We start from the raw sequence: 20,321 nt of genomic DNA, 5'->3' as shown, positions 1-20,321 counted from the left end.
TGTCCCTTCACAGTTGGGAAAACAGCGAGAAAGCATTACTTACCGTGTAAAATTTCATATAGTCGTGAGGGGAAGATAAACACAAGACTCCACGGTTGCTGTAAGCTACAAGGCAGGTCTTCTATGAGCACGAGGACAGATTCGGCGGGTCAGAAAGCAGCTCCACCTGGGCTCACAGGTGAGAGCATGAGAAGGTTGAAGGACCACCCTGCACATCAGATTGCTATTAAATACCCTTAAGAGCCAGGCTGTTCCCTGCCTGCTCTCCCTCCATTGAGCCAAGGCAGGGTTATGTGGCTGTGTGCTATTGCCAAGGGAGCCCTGCCTGCCTGCGTTCTCGGTGATGCTAATTTGGGCCAAAACAGCCATTGGGCAGCGGGTTTTCATGAGAGATGTGAAAAAGGAGACCTCTACCAGACCGCTTGCGCAGGCACATGGGGCTGCAATAGCCAGAAGGTATTTGCATGAGGAAAGGGAGGTGGTAGGGACTGATGGGCGAGGTTGGTTTTGTCAGCCTCAGGAAGTGGCCTTAAAATAGTGTCTTATTTCTTAGGAGCTGTAATTGCCTCTGCTCTGCCTTGGTGTTGTTTCTGTGCCCCTTCCCACAGGGAAGACCTCCCTTTGCCAAAAAGGAAGTCTGGCCAGCTGATCCCAACTGCGGTGGCCTTGGCTGGACCTGCCAAACCTCATGCATTTACAGAAAGCCCCAGGGCTGCTCCTGGGATGCGCGACACCCAGGAGCCAGCCACGGCTGAACTGGACCACGGGGCCACGCGCAGTCTCTGACTGCGTCTGTGTCCTGTGGGGTGGTACAGGATACCTGCCAGGAGAGGACCACGGTTTGCTCTAGCCTTTTCTTCTGATCCCACTTGACCCCCTGGAAGAAGACAGGAGGCTTGTGGAGATGTGCAGGGTTTGGATCCACAGTTGCCCATGCAGCAAGCAGCAACGCCAGCTCCTCACATTTCTTGGGCTGCAGTTCCCTGGCCCTTAGGGGCTCACCCGCGGGAGAAAATAACTGGGCTCACAATAACCAGCAAGAATAAAAAAGGGTGGGATCCAGGCAACTTTGGACAATCTTGGTTGCAGCTGTGCTGTGCCATGAACCCTCAACCCTTTTCTGCAGAAACACTTCGAAGACAGCAGGGTATTTGTCTTTTTTCTTCTTTGGGTTGCCAAAGAGTCGTATTTTAAAGTTAGAAATACTTGTCAGCATCCTAGCATGGCCCCCAGAGCCGATGACGCAAATATGACAAGAAGCGAGGTCAGATTACAAATGAGGCCACTTCAAAACCTCTCCCGGAAAACTGGAGGTTTGAAGAAAGAGATGAAATGTGCTGGGGGGGGGGGGGGGAAACACACGCCCAACAAACTGCTTCATAATCTGCTTGGAAGTGAGGATAAAATACCCTCTGTCAGGAACTGGAGCTTCTCCTCGCTTTTGGCAGGAGAGCGACACATCCCCTGCCCGCCTGCGTCCTCGTGCACACCCATCACTTTCTGTGGTCACCAGAGACCTCCAGAGCCACCGAGCGCAAGCCAAGCTCTACACCCGGAGTCTGCAGCAGTGGACCTACCCCATGGCAGCGTGGGTTTGCAAAGGCACTTCAGGTTTAGCATGAGGGCTTCCCACCTGGGTCCTGGGTAGGTCTTACAGGATGGGCTGCAGATCACCAGCAAGTCTGAACACGAAGGTAAGAAACTACTGTGCTATCAGTAGCCATCTGTGTGTCCGTCTGAGCATGGTGTTGCTGTAGGTGTGTCGAATTTCATCTGTCGTTTTACTGCTGGGTTGCTCCCAAGATCCTTCTGTGGCACTTTGCCCAGGCATTTGTTTTTGCACCACCACCACCAACTTCTCCACCTCATTAATGTCCCCTTCTCTGCTCCTAGCATAAATACGCCACTGCAAGGAATGAATAGACCACCTTCACTGGCCAAAGCTGGACTACCTGACTCTACTGAGGACTACCCAGGGACACTAGCCGAGATGGAGGTTACCCGCAGGATAAATGCAGGAGGTGGACGAGTCAGGGTCGTGTGCATGCACATCTCCAGCTGCTGGAGACAGGCAGCAGCTTTGCAGGACGCAGGGTAACTCTGTGCAGACCCTGCCATGCCGGCTTGGGCAATGTAACCAGGGCAGCCAGGGCCAGAAGAGGACAGGGAAGAGTAAACACGGCATAATGGAAACAGCCCGGGAGAGCAAAGCGCTCTTCCAAGCCCTCGTCTGAAAACCATGTTCATGAGGGTGACCGTGTGGGGAAAAAGCCTTGTGTTGCAAAGCCATTAGTCACAGCGTGTTTGCAGACCTTTGGTTCCTGCTGCTGAAGCTCCTCACGGGGGACCTGGAGGTGGTTTACCTGACAGCTTCACCCAGAAGCTGCCCAACTGGCTTGAGCTCCAAGGAGCTGTGTTTTCACTGTGAAAGCACGCGTAGGTGCTGTACCCCATATATGACGACCCAACCAGCTGTGGCTCAGCTGCATTCCCCGGCGAGGAAAGGGGCACCGCTTGCCTTTCTGCGGGCCCTGAGGTGCGCCTCCATCCCTGGAGACACCCACGGGTGCGAGGGAAGTAGCCTGCTCAGCCTTCCCTTCTCCACAGCAATAACAGAAAAAAGGTCCCAGCGCCAAAATTGTCAAATTTCATCTGACGCTGAAATTGAATTTCATCTCATCTCCGAAGCAATAACAAAACATCATCTTTATGAAAAGTTGTCAAGAATCTAATTGTTTTGCAAACACTACAGATACCTCTTCCATTTCAAGGAACAAGTGGGGTTGCTTTTGGTTTTGGAAGAATTGAGTAAGCATGAAGATTTCCAAACTTGCTGAGATACAAAACACTATTGTTATATAGTACAGTGAAACAGCTGTGGTTTATAAGTACCATTAATGTGAAACTTTAACTTAAAAAAAACCTCAACCCTAAAAAAAAAAAAAGTTAAAGGAACAGAAAACATTTCATCCATACTAATGTGAGGTTTTAAACATATAGGCTTTTAAGTGAATTGGCCATAACCACAACAATATTTTGGGTCTGACCAGAGCATATATTGTATGCAGATGTTAATTTGGCATTTGCATGCATACGCAAAGAAAAAAAAATATCTTTTCTACATATTTTTTTTTTCTTGAGTGCATTGTGATCTGGAGTCACTTTAGCTTTACAAACTGATTATAAACAGTAATTACCTGAAAACATGCTGTTTGGCTTAATACGTGGCCTGTAGACTTAGGTTCTGCTTTATAAAAATGCAAAATTCAGGCAGCGTGTTGACCCCTCTCTCTATATATAGATACATACATTTATAAAGGCAGAATGTGCTGATTTGTACAAAACCTAAATCCTTCTGTTAACCCTCTCCCTCCTGTCTGCAAGTGTCACGTGTCAGGTGAGTCTATAATATTTTGGGAAGGGGTTGTGGGGGGGGGCGGTTATGCGACCCTGTGTGTTGCAGAGGTTGCTCCTGTGTTGGAGGTGCCCGGCTGGACCTTGGCTGGTCTGGGCCCTGGGGCCAGGCGGGAGCTGTGCCCCACATGTCCTCCCGTCCGTCCCAGGTCCACGGGCTGAGAGCGTCAGCGCTCTGCCTGCACGCGGGGCACCACTGCTTTCAAGGCTGCTCGGCTAAACGCGAGGAGAAAACGCCGAGCTCTATAAATACAGCCGTCAGTAGAGCTGGTAGTTTCTGAAAGGAGGTGCCAAAGTCCGGTCAAATAGAGTTTCCCACCTACTTGGTTTCAGAGGCGTTTTTAAGAGGAGTTATTCTGAAAAGGCGGATTACCCAGAGGTGCCGACTCTGCGAGAGAGAAGGCAGAGTCCACAGGTGTGACTTGGCTTTCCCAGTCTTACGGCCCTCAGGAGGTCATGGAGAGGGTGTCTAGCACTGGGCGTCTCCAGCTCTGGGGTGCTGCTTCAGCCATGTCGGCATCTCCTTGGCCTGAAACGAGGAGTGCTGGGGCCAGACCTTCCCCAAAACACTCTCACTCCCTCTTTCTCATTCTCTCAGATTCACACAGCGAGGTGGGATGGAGCTCTTGATGGCTGCCTTCTCCAACAGCTCTCTGCTGTCCCACCAACACTGCCTCCAACCATCCCCAAGATGCAAAGGCAGTGGATGGGATAAAACACTTACTTTTCTGTGCTCCGAAAGAAATAACGTTTGTGGAGAGCACTGTTTGGGATGGTGGTCTTTGACCTTGGGAAAATGTGGAATGAATTAAACAGTGGTAGCCGGTTTCAGGGTAAAACGAAGGAAAAATTAAAAGAAGACACGTTGGGGGAAAAACAGGCCTCATTCTTCTAACCGCATCTTATCTTTGCAGTGGCTTAAATGCCTAATTAAAGGAAGCCTTATATTCAGCTCACTGTTTCAGGATTTACTTCTCCCTTTCCCAAAGATGAGTCCTCATCCTAGCTTCAGCTTTTGCTCTCCAAAAATATCCGCTCCCCGCCTCCAGCAGCTGATAGCTGGTGAGCCAATGAGCCAATTATTTGGAGTGTCTCTTAGTTTCGGGCAGCTATTCCTATATTAAAAAGATTATAAAATTACACGATAATGAGAAAAACTTCATTGGTTTAGGAGAACAACTCGGGGAGGACAGAAGCTGTACGGTTCGGCCGCCAGCTAAGCAGAAGAGATGATGCTGACAGCCGAAGCTATTACGGCGGTACATCCTCCGGTAATGGCTTTATTAACAGAGTTATGCTTTGCAGTTAGGGCTGCTGGTCTCAAAGGGGAGGGGAAAATACAGATCTCAGCAGGAGAGACCCGCTGCGCTGCTCCTCAAATGCACCATCAGGGCGCTCAGCCTCCGTAGATTCATCACGGCCCCGATCCAGCCCTCCGCCGAGTCAGCGGGAGGGCTCCCAGGTGAGCTCGGAGGGCTGGGAACAAGCGCCGCTTAACTCTTCATTTAATCTTCTCCCCATTTATTTTCTGAGTTGAATTCTTGTGGGGGGCGGGGAGGCGCTCAGGCTACTTCTGCTCGCAGCAAAGGCGAGCTAAGGCCCTCTCCGTCTGCGGAGCGCGCCGGGGAGGATTTGGAGGTGCCGCGAGCGCCCGTCGGGCTCGCTTGCCATCACCTCGAAAGCACGAAAGGCATTTTCTGGTTGTTTCGGATTTTCATCTTCCGAGTATTTTTCTTGTTAGTTCATGCTCGGCTTTCATTCATCTGCAGGGAATAGCGCCGCAGTAACACGATACACAGCAAATATCACCATTTAAATAGAACCAATCCATTGTGAATGAAGACTTCTGCGAAGAATAGGAAAATAGAGCTAAAGGGCTGCTAAGTAAACTCTTTTATGTGTGACATTATGCAGGCAATGGTTTTGGAGTGCAAAAGATATTTTTCATTATATCAGTGTTATTAATTCCATCAGCTCGAACCGGATTGGTACACGAAATGGCTGTGTGTTTCCCAGGTTAATAAATCTGCATAGGTTTATTGTTCGGAATAAAACCTATTTTCCTCAGCAAATAACCATGATCATTTGGGGTTACAATCATTCCTCAGGAAATGCTTTATAACTAACATTTTTATTGGTATCATAGGAAATTCATATGCCAAATAACATGGGACTATAACTTTTATCTGACTTTAAAACAAAATCTGTTATCTTTTATGGCCAGTTTCATATAGTCCCACTATCAGTTTCCATAAAATTCAACAAGCATTCCTTATTCAGCCTGGAAAATCAATAACAGAGTTGGTTGAAAAGTGAAAATGTCTTTTTTTTGCAAACATTTTTGAAATTTCTCAGTTGTTTCCATTTGAAAGCGTTTGCAACCGGCTGGTTCCTGGCAGAGAAGCAGCCCTGTAATGCTCTTGATAATGTTTTCTGTTATACTTCCTTAAAACACGAAGGACGTGCGTTTCTGAGGAGGAGATGAACGTTTTTCACAATATCATCAACTTTAATGGGTGATTGTGTTTTTGTGAAAGGTTTATTTTGCGTGTTGAAAGTTTGAATCCAAACCACTTTTGCCAGCAGTCACATTCCGGACTGAATCCATAAAAGCCCCACTTAATTATCACATCAGTTCATTAAACTGGTCCCCATTGATTAGATGCTGATGGATCAATACTATTTCTGACCATCAAAAGGAGCTGTGATCATCAAGTACAGGGGTTCTGTGGTGGGCTTCGGCCTTTACCCTCTCTGCCACAGGTTTCCTGCCTGACTTTGTTGCTTTTTTGGGGGGAATTTCTGCAAAGTAATAATTCCCTTTTGCCTGCTGAGGCTGTGGGTTTGAGCCGGAGGAGTGGCACCACAAACACGGCCAAATTTACCACCTGGGTTAAAATTCCTAGGTGAGTCATTGTATTTTCTCCTTATTTTTCCTCTTGACCCCCAGGTCTTTGGGACAGAGGCAGTCTAATATTCCATTTCCACGCAGCACCAACCACCGCAAGGATGTCGGTCTCATTTGGAGTCATTTACACATCTGCATTAGACAATCGTTCATTAAACCACAACATAAATAAAGTCGTAACAGGCATGGGGAGAGCCCGTGAGCTCATTAAAAAACCAGACCGCGGGGTGAAATCCTGGCTTCACAGAGGTCAACGGCAGAAACTTCCATGGGCTTGAAGTCTTCGGGAGTTGGTCAGGATCGGAGACAATGGACGATTAAAAGAGAAGAATTACAAAATTTTAATTTTAATTTGGCAGTGCTGTTGCAGGGCCTATTGCAATTATATTGCTGTGCCTTTGCACAGCCGGAGTCTGGGCCAGCGCCCGCCGGAGTGAATGGAGATGTCCCCTCGGGATGCGGGTGAGGGATTTAAGCTTCATGTTTGTTTTTTCAGGCAGCGTTTCAGTAAGTGCTTTACAAAAATAAGGCTCTGGGGGAGACACCCACAAACCTCCCATCGTCAATGAAAAGTCATCTCTGCGTTTGAATGGGAGGGCAGCTCCTCTCAAACCATCCGAGACACCAGCGATGCGACGGGGAGAGACTTCCTCCAAAAGGGGTAGCGTAGCAGGGGGGGAAAAAAAAAAAAGAGAGCCGCCTATTGATGGAAATCAGGTTTATTTGTAGGAAAGATTAATACTTAATACAGTTTATCCTCACAAGGTCACCATAAGCTCCCGAACGCCCTGCAAATCTTCTGACTCATTGCTGAATTGCATCTATTGTAAATGATGTTTTAAATATTTCACAGAAAGTATTATGCCTCTTTATATAGAGAGACGAGTTGTTGGTGGGTTGGTTTTTTTCTTTTTTTCCCCCCCGCTTGTAAAAAAACCCAACCATTTCTTCAGCCAGGAATATGATTTACAGAGTGAAAAAGTGAAACCCACGATATATGTGAAATAGGTAATTGATAAATCATAAACCAGGCTGAGTAGAAGATGGAAAAATACTTAAGCTGGATGAAGTCTACCAAATTAAACCGGGCTATTAAGTTGCCTAGCATCCTGCCTAATAAAACTGATATGCTGTTTTATGCTGGACATTTGCAATGGTCGATGGCTTCCCAGAGCAGAATGCATTTCATCTGCTGGAGAATCTGACGGGAGGCAAAATTAAAATTTTGATCGAAGGTGTGCAGCCTTTCATGAAGATAGGTACTGAAATGCCGACTCCTCTGCCCGCAGATGAATGAAGTATCCCAAGTTCCATGACTGCTACCAGGTGGCTTGGCTGGGCACGGAGCCTGGGATACAGGTGATGTGGCCCTCTAGGATAAGGGGCCGGATAGAGCAATCACAGCCTGCGCTTTTCACCCCAGCAGTTGCACCCAGCCTCCCTTGGCCACGCACAAAAATGGCAGAGCAATTAAAGCAGAAAAGGAGAGGCTGTTATTTCTGGGGAAATGACACAACAGAGCCTCATCCGTGGGGAAAAAAAATAGCTGCCTTCTCGAAAGCCCCAAAAAAGAACCGCTGCGCTGCGACTGCTCGAGCCGTGACGATCTGCCCTCCCAAAATGTGAGGGAGAACATGCGGGTCCCCGGAGCACCCCCCCTTGCCGCAGCTGAGCCATCCCAGCTGTAGGCTGGCGTGCTGGGGGAACCCCGGCACTGAGGGAGGGATGGCGTGTGAAAAGGGAGCCCGTGTGCCACTCCGCTAATTTGGGCGGCCGGGTGACTTGCACTTTGAGGATACCAAGGGCTGCCTCAGCCCCAACGCCAGGGACACCCGCACCGTGGGAGGGCTGCCCCCACCCACCCAGCTCCCCTCGCCTCCGCAGGAGAGCCAGGGGCATTACGAGACAGCTGGCAGAGGGAGCCAGGGATCCCTGCTCCAGGGAGAACAGGGCTTAAGAGCAGGGATGCAGAAGGTGAGGAGGCAGGAGGAACTGCAGGAGATGTGGCTGCTCCTGCAGCAGATCCAAAGGGACTTTCTGCAGCTGCGTGTCCCCCCCACCCCCAGCCCCCAGCTCCTGCAGCAGGGTGCAGCTGGGATGTGACCCCCAGCAGCGGGCCACCCTGCATGCATGCAGGGTGGCTCCGTGGGAGGTGGGCTTGGGTGAGATATTGATGCAACAGCTTCGTTACTTCAGACAGCTGAAAGACGCCCACCAAAACCAGTTATTCCACAGCAGTGTGAGACCCGAAGCCCACCGCTGCTGGTGAACCCACCCATCCCCACTATCCACGGTTGGTTTTCCTCTGCTCCAGAGCGGTGGCAATCAAGGAAGATTGGGCAGATGCAGTAAATGAGCAGAGAGCGAGGATGTGATGCTGATGATCACGTTTTACATAAGGTTCATCAACTTCGCAGCTGACCAGTCAAGGGGTTCCAGCGAACCTCTTTCTTATCACCAGCTGGGAAATTTGCTGCCGTGTTCTAAGCAGCCTGGACTAACATGCCCAGCTGCTTGTGGAAGATGATGTCCACCCACAGAAGCTGGCAAAGGGGACAACTGATTTCCAGTTGATTTAACTGGTATAATTTTAGACTGACACATTTTTCATTTTTTTTTTGGATGCAGATTGCTACGAGCATTAACGTTACTATTTTCAACTGGTACAGCTGTTACCTGTTTAACTCCCACTTTGAAGGAAAAACATTGGCGCGTGCCCAGAAAAGCGGAGAAATGCTTCATAAAACTCCCTGAGTGCAGGTGTTGTCTGAGGAGCAAAATTTCTCCACCAGGATGGACCGTGCGTGTTGGAGCGTCAGAGGTGGTACCCACCGCCCGCCAGCCCTGCTTCAAATTCCTGACAGGTGTGTAACGAGCACTGGAGGTAATTAAAGCTTTCCTGCCTTCCTTCCGTTCTTAGTTGATGACCAGAGAGAAGACAAGTCACACAGACACTCAGCACCTGGAAGGAGCCAGATATCCCGATAATTTGTTAAAAGACCAACACCCGGCAGCTTCATGGGAAATGCTAATAACAACTCTTGGTACAGACACCACGGTTCGTTATCTCCTCGGGGTTAAATTACCCCATTCATTCATGCTTCAGAGGACAATGAGCGTGGCGGGCAGCCCCCGAGTAATCCTCTGACCCAGCCCTACCTGCAGTGACACTGGGGCGAAGGAGGACTTTTAGGAGGGTATCAGTTTCCACAGTAAACTTTCCCAGCGGCCGGGAGCTGAGGAATTGCACTTCTGCCTGGGTGGGGAGCAGAGCAGCCTCACGCATCCCTTCAGCAGGCGGCCAAAAGAGGTCCCAGGACCCCTGCAGCGCCCAGGCTGACCGAGGTAGGGGTGAGACCAAGCACTGGCACTGGCGGTTCGTGGCGCCAGGGTTAACTCGCAACCGGCGCAAAACTGTTTCGCGAGAGTTTTGCTGCCCTTTCGATACAAATCCCACCCGGGGCCGTAAAATCAAAGCTTGCGGCATTGCGCCAGGTGAGGTTGGAGAGGAGATGTGTGGTCCCATCGGACTAGGTAGGCTGATGGCCACGCGTGCCAGCCCGGCTGGACTTTTCTTCTGCATTCACGTAGCAAAGGGGACTGGCCTGACCCTGAGGGGTGCTTCTCAAACACCCTAAGCCTGATCTGCCGTTGTGATGCCCGGAGAAAGGGTCAGCTGGACCAGGCATAGAAGATGTGGGAAATGCAAGCTCAGAGCTGTGTGGGATGGCTGCTGGCAGCAGCATCGTGTTTGCTTTCCTCAAAGCAGGCATGACTTTTACTCTTTTTTATCTCGCCTATTGTCTCTCCCCATTGTCCAAACGCATTTCTTACCAGCTGGTAATTTATTAAGTGTGTGCTGTAACACCCAGCTGTAGCCCATGCCACTGTAAACCGACTTAAATAAACTCCGCTCGCTCAGGATGGGGCGACCGGACAACTTCTAGTAAGTACGGGCATTGAGGAGGAGAAAAGGATCGGATTCAGAAATACAGTTAAGTAGCAAACACCACCAAAATCGGCACAAACTTCGGTTATTCCCTGGACAAAGCAGCTTGCCAACTAAAGAGAGCAAGGGCACCCAGGAGGAACAAGAAGGGATTTGAAGCGATTTGCAGATGATGTATTGGCCAAGGTCCTTACTCGAAAAAGAAGAGCCATCTCCGGAGTTTTTACTAACAGATGTATTTTTATTATGTCTGAATTGGTTGGAAAAGGAAGATCCGTAAGTGCCCTAGTCCTGTGGGATGCATGTATCCAGCTTGGGCACCTGAGCAGGAGAGCACAGGGTTTCCGAGGCTTCTCGTGCAACAGGAGAAAAGAACTACACTTGGGAAATTTTTTATTTTTTTTTTTCCGCTGAAAGTAATTTCATTTAAAAATGGAGTTTTAGGAGAAAAGAGGAACTCTTCACACTTTCGGGTCAAATTCAGCTATTGATTTCAGCTAGAGAAAAGCACAGATTTGTCCTTTTTTTTTTTTTTTCCCAAATGTCAAAACATTTCACTTTAGACTTGCTAGAACATTTGACATTTCCCAAGCAAAACCTTTAAGCCTTTTGTTTCCAAACAGCATTTGTTTATTTCTAAATTGACCTAAATTAAAAACCAAAAGTTAGAACAAAAGAGTTAAATAACTCAGCAAAGCAAAACACAGCACTTCGCATTTGAATCAAAGATGATATTTCAGGTTGACCCAAAATGACACGTTCTGGGTTTTATGTTTTTCCCCCAAAAGCTGAGATTCAACATGTGCTGGTGTTTTTTGGTGGTTTTTTTTTTTTTTTCTGGTTTGGCTAGGGAGCCAAAAAATCCATTATCGGCCCAGCTTGATGAGAAACTCTTCCGCAGACTCCCCGGTGGGGAGAGATCCCTGCTGCTCCTTCCTCGGGACGGGCGTGTTGAAGGGCAGGAGGAGCCCCCTTGGCCGATGGGACAAGGCAGTTGTCTTCGTGCAGGGTGGAGAACAAGACTCGCGGTCACCGGACCCAGCCGCTGAGAACATCTGCCGGCATCTCTGGGATGATTTCTGCAGCTTGGACTGGTTTATAAAGCTTCAAGTGAGGCTCGTGTCCCTGTGCCATCCGAGCATGGCTACCTTTAATATAACGTTCAACGGGAGTTCAAGTGAATTTCACGTAAGCTTGCAGCCCGTGACACGGCAGACAGGCGTGCGCATCCATCAGTGGCATTACACCATCATTAGCAGAGGTTTGGGTAAATACGCTACTCAAGTATTTGATTACTGGCTCACTTCCGTGCTTCACTTTTGGTCGTTATAATGTCAAACTTCAAATACTCGCTTTATTTTTTCTACCTGGGCTGGCAGTTCATTTAATGCCTTAAACCAAAAAAAAGGCCACATCAATGACATATTTTGATTTTTTTTTTTTTTTTTCCTGCCGCTGGTTTTTTTCCCTTAGCTGTGCTTGACAAATGAACAGAAATATGGGGATGAAAGAGAAGAACAGAGTGAGGGAGAGAGAGAATAGAAAACAATAATAGTTTTAAGTATAACAAATTGAATAAATAACATAAGGAAATAATCAAAACTAATGTCCCTTGTTCCAGATGCTGAAATGTTTTATAAATTGCATTTAAAGAGAAAGGTATCTTGGCTTTATTTTCCTTCTTTTTGATGCTGTGACTTCCTCTGCTGGGGTTATCATTTGCAGAGACGGATTTCGGGGTGGAAAATCCTGTAGGTTCAGAAAACCGGGATGGAGTTCCTGGTGCTGCACTTCCACTTTGGGATGCCATCGCGTGTCCCAACCCCGTTTCGCTGGGCACGGCCACACCAGATGTGGCTTACCCTGGCTTCTCCCTGTAAAAGCCCCTGGAGAGAGGGGACGCCGTGGCGTCCCCGTCGCGTGGGAACGCGGCAGCTGCTGATGGGTGTTTTATTCAAGAAAAAGGGAAGAACGGCTCAATTGTCCCTTTTTCTTGAGTAAAACACCCACCGGGGGCTTTTCTCACCCATTTGCCAGCAACCCAATAACCTGGACCAACAATCTTGCATTTGGGGGTATCGTTACCAGCGTTGTGAGCAATAACCTGCAGGGAGCTGCTTGGGCACCCTCCTAAGGACCGCCATCCATCCCTGCTGCTGGGGGGGGGACATCCCTGCTTTCCACGGCCAGTCCCCCCCAGCAAACCTGCTGCAAGCCTGCTAGAGAGCAACCGAGAGTGCTAATTGGATTGTATCAAAACTGCATATTTCATAAACATTACATCATTTCCTTGCTGCTTTCAGCAGACTGATTCAACAAATGTTTTCTATTTTACTCCAGGATTCAAACATGAGATGGGCTCAGAACTTGGCAGTAATTTACTCGCAGCTTAAATTTATGACATATACGAACATTTATATTCATTTAAAATGAAAGGCAGAGCTGCACAAACATTTTTCATCCATTTTTTACTATATGTGCTGGTTTTACCTTCTGTAGAAATTATTATATGTCTAGTTATATAGCCAAGGGAAAAAGAGAAAAAAATAAGTTCTTATACTTCAGGGGAAAATGTGTACAATTAATATCAGTTTACACATCTGTAATAACATAAAATATATACACCCGAGGTTATGTGTCGTGACATAAATCATAAAAGGGTCATAAAGAGTTATTTAAGAACCTTGTAACAGATTTTATTAAATAACATTATCAAATATTAAAGCTTTGTGTGAATAAATGCCGTAGAAGGGCTGCACAAGCTTCCTTTGCCCAGTATACAGCCGTAAACAAATTTGCCCAATAAAGACTGGAAAGCTGGACCAGATTCTTGGCTAGTTTCAGTTAAGAGCGATCATCTGGCTCTAGCAGGGCTACCCCAGTTTATCCAAGCCGTCGATTAGACTTTGGGTGCAAAACCCCCCCCGCGGTCTGAAAGGCAAAGGGACAGTTTGTCCTGAGCGGTGCGTCAAAAGCTCCGGGATTAAAAAGCTGGAGGAAAAGCCTTCGTCTTGCGCGGGTACTTTGGAAAGTCCCATCACCTGGCAAGGGATTCTACCTTCCCAGCATGGTCTTCCCGGCCCCTCGAACCAGGGGCAGATGCCTAGGGCTGCTCTCCTCTAAAACTGTCTCGGTTCCTAAGGCACCAGACCTTAAAATCAGGGTATTACTTTCACAGTAAAAATTATTGGAAGTGCTCTCGGAGATCCCCACCTTTGCCTAAAGGTTTATTTCCTTCTTTCCTCCCTTTCAGGACTGTATGCTTGGTGCACAGTACTTGAGAAAGTTGGCTTTCTGAAGTAGAGGGGTAGGAAATACAGTGCTAATAAAGTTTTATATCCTTTCTCCAATATATATTTAAAAAAAAATATTTTCTCTGTATAATGTATTTTTCTTTGCAAATATGGAGTACCTGAGACTGCGGTAGGGTATAAAGATTTTATTGGCACCCATTTGGGATGGTGCAAGGAAACCCTCTCTCTCCTTGTAAAAGTTTTAATAAAATAAAATTATAGAGCATTTAGAAGAAAATTAATATCTAATTTTGCTGAAATACCAGAATACTGCCAAGGCTGCTCAGCCCCTCAATAAATAAAGGAGCAAGCAGAGCAGTAAATGAATTTTGCCAGGCCAGCCTCCCTGCTGCCTGGCAGGGACCGAAACACCAGCCCCATCTCAATCCTCTCAGCAGCCACGGGGAAAAGCCGGGGCAGGGATGGAGACCAGGGCTTGCCGGTGCCGCGAAGCCCACCTGCCCCTCTCTCCCTTCCCAGGCACCACATCGGCGGGACCACCCATGTGCCAGCCAGCTGGCAACCAGCACACCCCTCAAGTCCCGCGGTGCACGGTTGTCCACCCAACTGCAGGTATCTCTTGCTGCCTGCTCCCTCTGGCAGTCCTGGAGGAAGACCAGCATCTCCCAAGGGTGACCCAAGCTGCAGGAAGATCAGAGGACCTGCCCTGTGAAGTCACCTTTCTTTCCCATGCTAGGTCAGAGCAAATATTTCACTTTGAGATGAAGTTGCCAGAGCTAGGTGAGATCAGTGTGATCATGGGAACGAACAGCTGGAATTTCAGCCATACGCAGGAAAAGGCAGACAGCTGAGGGGACATATCACATGGCGCAAACCTACCCAGGACAGGAGAATTTTATTGCTGCTTTATAAGACTCTGTTGAGACCTTCTTTATTAGACAATTCAAGAATTTGGTCATTCACGTGCAAGGAAGCTCAGCTGGAGCTAAAGCCAGAACACAGAAGAGCTCCAAGATACCCCAGAGAAAGGAGAGCCTGTCTTTTCGCCAAGAGAAGTGAAAGCCGAGAGCAGATATAACTCCCGTCGACAACCACATCTCAGGGATGGAGAAGACCCAGCGAGGCCAGCGCTGGCTCCAGACAGGTGAATCTCTGCTGGTCCACAGCTGGAAGAAGGTTCCCAACCGTCCACGGAGACAGTCCCGGAGAAGTTTCCCATACAAGCTGTGGCCATAAAAACTCCCACATTTGTGGTTTTTTGGAGGTTATTTATGGAAGGCATAACACCACGTGGGATTCTCCAATGCAAAGATGTTTTCACCGTCCCCATGCTCTTGTATGCTACTTGACACAGCAGAAGTTTGGAGGGTGGGAAGACTCTCTCTTGGGCACTGCCCTTTGGTCCTCCACTCTTCCATCACAATTCCCTCAGCCATGCAAGGCCAGGAAAAAAGCTAGTCCTTCCTGGGTATCCCTCCTGTTTTCAATAAAAATATGTTTTGGTTTGGTAAATATCAGCAATATAGCCATTCATTATATATATACTGAAAATAACTTGCTTGTGTTATTGTATCAAAGTCATTAGGCATCGCATTCAATACGCGTACTATATTAATTCCATATAAACGAGGGGGTTAGTAAAAGTGGTCTGACTTAAACAAAATAAAGTGGGCTGACTTGGAAGATATTGGTTGCAGATAATACAAGATTTTTTTGATTAAAATGCATAAGAATTTGAATAAGAATGCATTGTTTGGAATACATTTCCATTGGTCTCCAAAAGAATTCCTACTTGCAGATATATGTGGTTTGAGTTAACAGGCGAAGGATTAAAAAAATACATTGGTCTGGGCTAATTCTTGTAATTATATATTTTTGGTAAATGTAAATTGATTTGGTATAATAGGTCTGATTGGAAAATTACCTGTTTGAGATGGGAAAATAAAAGAGACTGTTGGACAAGAGTTTGAAAAAATGTTGGGTTTCAGTAGGATGCTTTGCTCTGAATGAAAGTCTGTTTCAATAAAAATGTTGATTCGAAAATTGTGGTTTTTAGTAGGATGGTATTTGATCCATTAAAACTGTATTGGTTTCATTCTTTATGTTTGCCTTTCGTTGAAATATATTGGTACGAAGCATGAAATAAGCATGTGTCAGGCATTACTCAGAATAAATAAGGGGGAAAAAAAAAAAAAGAATAGCGAAGCAGCAGCAGCAGCTATAATTGTGAAAGCCAGCCTAAATAACCCAAAGTGATTTTATATCATGTGACCCTTGTGCTGGAAAAAGGCAGAGCTGCGAGCAGAAGGCAAAGCCCCAGCGTGACGGGCAGAGGGAACCCAGCCTCTCCCCTGGAAAGTCGGGAAAGCGCGCGGCCACTGGTGTCAACTGGGAGGAGGATCAGGCCCCAGGAATGCAAAGATGGAAAATATCTGCTTTATTAGATCAGCCCATCCAAGGGATTGTTCCGCAGAGGATGGGCGGAATTGCTTTGTCTGGCCCAAATTTGCATTATACCAGTGACAGGGATCCTACCGCTTCCCTTGGAGGACTTTTCCACATTCTAATTGATCTGATTGTTAGGAAATTGTTCATAAAATTAAGAATCTTGGAAGTAAATGAGGGAACCCAGGCAGAACTGCTCCACGCAAAGAGCAATAGCCATATGGAACGAGTTAGGCTGGGGAAGGCAACCGAGCAGTATAAATGAGTTCAAGAGACATTCAGATTTATTTCTGGAGAAGGAAAGGGACTGGGAGTATGATGAAGAAAAGCAGGGAGGTGGGTTTAGCAGGCATTTAAAAAGAGAAGGCATGCTTGAAGGGAGGACATTTACAGAGAAAGAACTCAGAGGATATTTTTCCTGGGACTTCTCGATTTTATTTGATGTTTGACACATGAGAAAATCACGCTCCCTGTTGCGCGGAAGGTGAGAGAGGTTCCATTTCTTTCTTGAAGAAAAGGTTTTATTCCAGGGAAAACTCAGCCGAAGAAATGGGTTATGCACTCAAGGCATTGCTAATGTCATGCTCCTCTCAGCCTTAACACATGCTTTGCTGGGGGCGCGCACTTTAATCCTTGTAATGTCAAGTTAAACACAGGAACGGTGCACTGAGCCTTTACGCCTGAGGAGCATGACACCTCTGGCCATTCCTGGTGGTCAGGAGAGCCAGTTTGGTAGACCACGCTAAAGCCAACGCCTGGAGAAGTCCTCCCTGTCTGCTCAGCAAACCCAACCCACCAGACCCACCATCCCAGCTCTGATCAAAGACCACGCTCGTAGAAGAAGTAATGCTTATAGCTAGGGTTTTAGATGGTTGGAAACCCTGGATTTGATGGAGGGGTTGTCCGGAGCGGCAAGCCAAGAGGACAGGACGGTGGCATGCAGCGTGACACAGCCGGTGGACACCGGGGGTTGTGGCAGCCACAGCCTTCGCAGGACTCAGGCTCCAGGACCGCGCGAGTCGTGATCTGAACTAACCAGCCTGCTCCATTTCAGGGAGCAGGGAAGAAGGGAAAGCGTGGTCCAAGTTGCTTAGGCTGCAAGACATTGTTGCAGCAAAGTCTGTCCCACCTTGCAGGCTCCTGCACAGGCAGAGAGCTCGGGTACTTGGTGCCACGGGATACACACACACACACACACACACACACACACACACAGAACGAGAGCTATGCAACTCAAATAACCAGAGAAAGAATAGCAACGTTGCGCTTACACCACTAGAACTTCAGCCAAATTAAAAATAAAAATAAAAAAAAAAACCAACAACTATTGCTGCAACCTTTTCCAAGCCTAATGGCATGGGTAGGCTATGTACAGCTGGGGGCTAACTTAGGGTTATAAACTCAGGTTATAAATGGACCTGCCTGGTGGAAATAGAGGCATGTCCGTAAGGAGTTACCAAACAAATCACTGCCATTTTCACCCTCGCTGGCAGGCCTGGAAGAAAGGTGTCACCAAAAGAGAGTGGCAGCTCCATGCTGACAAAGGCTTCCTTTCTCTGCTGTCCATCGCTAAAGAAAAGCATTTCTGTCACTTGACCCTGCCAGTCACATTAAAAAATGAAAACCCGCCCAGGGGACGTACCAAAAATGAGTCCCCCCCTCTGTCTAGAAAATAAATTAGTGTTTGCAAAGAACTGCTTCAGATGGTCGAGGCCAGGGCAGAGCTGGCAGGAGCCGCTGGCCTCGCTGGAGCTCTGCCCTTTCGCGCTGGGCTGCTCTTGGCCTGTCAGGCGTGATTAATTCTGCGACTAACACGAGGCCACAAATGCACTTTGTCAAACGTTGGGGAAAAGCCCAGGCGGACAAAGCCTGGGTTTCCTGTGCTCCAGCCACTGCTGAAGAAACGCTTTTGAGATAGAGAGGTCTGAAATTCGGAGTTAGTCCTCAGTGAGCAGGCAGTGAGCCTGGGCAGGAGGAAGAAAGGTCTGAGGGGTGCAGAGAATTAACTTCTTGGCTGGGGTGACAGCTGCAGGCTCCGTGATAATTTTGCTATTTTGCAGCACCACGTCTTGCTCCCCATTGGGACAGGTGGATGCTCTGCAGGATCGGACGTTTCGCAGAGTCTTCATGTTGTGCAGAACGGCCAAGTGTCCTAAGCATGCCGAGAAGGAAGCGCAGAAGCGAAGCGAAGAGGCGCTTGGCTTGCGCTCCACTTTTTTCTGGGTGTTGACCAGGGAGGCACGGTGGCATCTAGCGGCCACACGCCAGAAGGCAGCAGCCACTGAACAAAGGTGGCTGGGTTTCCAGAAACCAGGGAGGGCTTCAGCCCTCAACTGCAAACCAGGACCAGCTCTACCCTTCTTCCTGACAGGGCTTAATAACCCTTAAGGACTAACCAAACGTTTATCCGGAAGCGTCACCGCTTCCTTTCGTACTCCTCTCCCCTGCTGTTAGCGAGCCGTTACCCGTTTCCAGGAGGGATTGTTCGTCCTGCAATTTCAGATGGTTTTCTCCTCTTTCCGTTCTCCATGGAAAACCCATTCCCGTACCAGGCTGCCCCGTCCCCGCAGGCAGGATGGGCGCGTTGGGGCTTCGCGGCTGTGCATCAGCACCTCCTGCCTGCTGCTGCCCGGCTGCCAGACAAGCTGCAGCTCGGCTTCGTTTGGAAGCTGGAATAAGGAGTGCTGGACCTTGCTCCATATGGACCATTCCACGTGTCGAGGATGCCGCTGACACCACGCCCTGCCAAGCACGGGCCAGCCCATGACCCTTCTCGTTGCCTCCGATGTCACTTGTCCCTCAGGGCTGTCAGTAGCCACCAATTTACACTCACTGAAAAATCATTTCTGCAGAGTAGAGGTGGAGGTTTGTTGCCCTGCACATTAATTAAGCTACCGCAAAAGGAGGGCATGTGTGATATAGACCGGCATATCCATTCCCCAGGCAGATAAGAAATGTGCCTGCCCGCCTTGCCTGTAGCCTTCATCGTGATGCTGGGAAATCGGTGCCTAGAAATAACCCCTGTGCTCGGAGCGATGGGATTAAAGCCAACCTCCGAGACAAAACTTGGCATGCTTTCTGCCGTGATTCCCACGGAGGGGACCTTGTCCCACCCTAAGCCACGGGAACTCGCTTAGGGGTTGGCACAGGATGAGTTTCATCATTTTTCGCCGTGAGTCTGGGAAGGATGAGTACTCAGGACCATGGTTTGTGACGGGGAGTAAGGAAAAAATCAGGCAAAAAGAGCACGCTGAACGCTCTTGCAGAATCCTGTGTTTCGGGACTGTTCTGGCTGTTCCAAGGTGTTTTAATTTCCTGCGTAAAACCGAGGATGATCTTCAACAGGAACTTATCATCTAAAGTGTTTGATGTTCACTCAGACCACCGCTGAATTTTAAAGCCTTACGAAGACTCGTCTCTCATTTCTTCTGACACAGGGAGCTGACACCAGACCCTCCCCTTGCTCTGTTACTGGCACTGGCCGGAGACGAAGCCTTTTTCTTTACAGGGGAGCCGGTGAAGAAAGGCGCTCCTTTCATACAGGGCAGGATCGTGGCTTAAAAAAGCATCAGCAAGTCCCTCTTAAAAAAAATCTGGATGGGTTCCACAATACCACACACCCTGTAATTGCTCTTACTTGACTCCAAAACCAAAATGAAACCTGGCGCACGCTCCCAGCTGTGCTTGCTTACATGTGAATATTCCATATTTGCACATTTCAAAAGCGCGTTGCTGCTCTGCTCTGATTTTAGGCTCAGATAAGAGCGCGAATAACTTACTGCCTTGTAAGAAATCCTTTACTGACATCAGCATGACTTTGGGGTCTGCATTTAAAAAAATAAAAGGAGGATCACTTTAGCCTCTCTGAGGAGGCTGGAAAACTTATGAAATAATATGCTGATGCGGCAGTTTGGTTTAATAGGCTTGAGTTCTGGTTAAGCATTTTAATGCACACGTTGTAAATAAATAATGGACGATGCTGCTTCTTTAACATAGCGATAATTATTTTAAATTAAACCCTCGTTACAAAGAGATTAACTTGCACCTTGCTGACTCCATCACTTCTTCTGGAAGAGCTAGATCCCACTTCAAAGGGGAATCCTTCCCAGTTGTAAAGTGAGGACTGCACTCATTTGCGATGGGCATGAGTTATTGAAACTTCCATCAAAAAGGAAATCTGAAATCGAGGGCTTTTTGCAAAAACTCTACCATCAAAACCTCATGAGCTTGTTCCACATGCTCTTTGAATTTCCCGAGATTGTATGGTGAAAACTCTCCCGGGTTACATCCAGCCAGATTTTTCAGATGTTGCTCCATTGGTCACCTAATTCTGTCGTTTCAACTTCATGAA

General features: G+C 47.9%; 1 long non-coding RNA gene across 1 annotated transcript; it reads left to right on the top strand.

Annotated features, from left to right (window-relative positions):
- The first annotated feature begins 350 nt into the window (after positions 1-350).
- Positions 351-2,406, top strand: LOC141740185 (uncharacterized). The gene is made up of 3 exons (XR_012585906.1): positions 351-456; positions 1,449-1,694; positions 1,894-2,406. It is a non-coding gene; the product is annotated as an uncharacterized LOC141740185 (long non-coding RNA).
- The last annotated feature ends 17,915 nt before the right edge of the window (positions 2,407-20,321 follow it).

Source organism: Larus michahellis, chromosome 3 (assembly GCF_964199755.1).
Source record: "Larus michahellis chromosome 3, bLarMic1.1, whole genome shotgun sequence".
Lineage (NCBI taxonomy): Eukaryota > Metazoa > Chordata > Aves > Charadriiformes > Laridae > Larus > Larus michahellis.
This window is presented reverse-complemented; position numbering and strand designations above follow the sequence as displayed.